The sequence below is a fragment of the Eumetopias jubatus genome, unplaced genomic scaffold (assembly GCF_037043125.1).
Source record: "Eumetopias jubatus isolate StellerSeaLion01/CBP00866 unplaced genomic scaffold, mEumJub1_p1.0 scaffold_2, whole genome shotgun sequence".
Lineage (NCBI taxonomy): Eukaryota > Metazoa > Chordata > Mammalia > Carnivora > Otariidae > Eumetopias > Eumetopias jubatus.
Window position 1 is genome coordinate 109,019,848 of NW_028274808.1, and position 2,371 is coordinate 109,022,218.

General features: G+C 35.3%; 1 pseudogene; it reads left to right on the plus strand.

Moving 5' to 3' along the window:
• The first annotated feature begins 895 nt into the window (after positions 1 to 895).
• LOC114222635 (translationally-controlled tumor protein-like) lies at positions 896 to 1,399 on the plus strand (annotated as a pseudogene).
• The last annotated feature ends 972 nt before the right edge of the window (positions 1,400 to 2,371 follow it).

The window sequence follows — 2,371 nt, forward strand, 5'->3', positions numbered from 1 at the left end:
CACTGACCTCAGTTCTCCCAAAGTTCATGAAAGATACATCCTTATCTGAAATTATTGCTTTGTCCTGGATCTAGAATTTAATAAATGCTAAATCTAAGTCTGCTTTAGGAAAGCTGTTTTGTATCTGTTGCATACTTTATTGAATTTTTAGGGGGGTGGGGCAAATGACTATGGAGAAAGGCTCTGTTCCCTTATTTGTAGAATAAGAAGAAGAAAAGAACAAATATCATGAGGTTTTTGTGATGTTTCAATGAGTTAATATACATAAATATTTTAGTAGAATCCTAGCATGCAGTAAAAATTCAATAAATGTTGCTTTTATAATTATGATTATTATCTAGACCCATCTCTCAACACCTGGCTTCACATTGCTAAATGCATGCCAGTCCAAGAGAAGAATATTCAATTTTTTTTTCTTTTTTTGCTTTGTTGTCTTTGCTCCTTTGTCATCTTTTCTTTCCTTCTCTCCAGGCAATCTCTTCCAGTCTTTTATTGGCTTCTCTTCCCAGTAGGTATTCTATTGGCCTCTCCCTATCCTTATTGTTAACTCTAATACTTCATTTCAATTACATTATATTCCGATTTCATTAAGATTCTCTGGGAAATTTATAAAATAATAATTGCATAATAACCATCCTAATGGCACAATTGTTTAGAAGTAAAGATTCCAACAAACATTAAAATTAATTTTAACATTTGTTAGTCACAGGAGATCCATAGTCAGTGTATCTATTTCCCTTTGCAAACTTACCAGAAGCCCTTAATGAAATGTCTATCCAGCTTTTTTGCTCTCTACTAGCTTCCACCTGAGCATTGCTCCTGCTGCATCACACCTAGGGAGAGCTCCCACTTCCTGCTAAACCAGCACTGCCCTTGCTTCTCTCCAGGTGCCCTCATGGTCATCTGCCAGGGCCTCATCAGCCATGATGAGATGTTCTTCAACATCCATAAGATCTGGGAGAGCCCAGATCCTGTGCCTAGAGGTGGAGGTCAGTAAGACAGAGGGTAACATTGATGACTTGCTCATTGGTGGAAATGCCTCCGCTGAAGGCGCGGGGGGAAAGGTACCAAAAGCACAGTAATCACTAGCATTGATATTGTCATGAACCATCACTTGCAGGAAACCAGCCTCACAAAAGAAGCCTACAAGTACATCAAAGATTGCATGAATTCTATCAAAGGCAGACTTGAAGAACAGAGACCAAAAAGAGCAAAACCTTTTATGACAGGGGCTGCAGAACAAATGAAGCACATTCTTGCTAATTCCAAAAACTACCAATTCTTTATTGGTAATAACATGAATCCAGATAACATGGTTGCTCTGCTGGACTACTATGAGTATAGTGTGACCCCATTTATGATTTTCTTTAAGGATGTTTTAGAAATGGAAAAATGTTAACCAACTTGGCTATTACTTTGGATGTATCACCTGTCCTCATAACCGGCTGTTGCTTTTTATTCACACAATACCAGGATTTAGACAAATGGGACTAATGCCATCTTAAGCTCTTCATTAATTTTGGGCTTGATTTACTTGGAGCAGAGGCATTGTTTTAAGGGGGAAAAAAAAACATGTCATGTAGATTGTCTAAAAATAGAATGCACTCAAATTAAAACAAACAAAAAGTGTCCATCAGTACTACTAGATTAACAAGGATTACAAATTTCAAGCCCTCTGGTGGTCAATACCATCCATGCTGTTCACTCTCTTAAGACTCCCTCAAAGATTAAAAAATTACTACAATTTCCAAAAATATTTCCACCATAAGATGACAGGCCATTATCTTTGTCCCCCAAACAGTGTACCATGTTCAAGTTCAAGCTGAATAATTCATTATATCCAAAAAAGAGTTGTGAATACCAGTGTTAATTCTTAAAAATCATGTATTTATCTTTACTAGTAATAAAAAAAAAATCAAGAAACAAAGATAAATTGTGAATACTTCCTGCCTTGGGTTTGGATCATATCCTTTAGTAACACAGTATATTTATTTTTTTTATTATGGCGTATCATATAGGCTTTAGGAGCAGATATGACTACTTACTATTTACATGCATGGCTTGGAGGAGTTAAAAAATATTTCTAAGTATTGGGTTCTACTAGTTTAAAAAATCTAGATCATAATATGTACCTTATAGGAATTGTGAAAAGGAAACAAAATTAAAATGTGTACCTTAACTAGCATAATGCACAAAACAGAAAAGTGCTCATGAAGTCACTAAAATAATTGTGGTGGTGCTACTTTTGAGTGATAAAAGAAAACTAAGATATTGCTCTAATTTCGTGCAAAAACGATACTCTTACTGAGATTATCTAAGTCTAAACTCAGGTGCATTTTATGTGTACCTAAATAATAATTATTCCAACTTT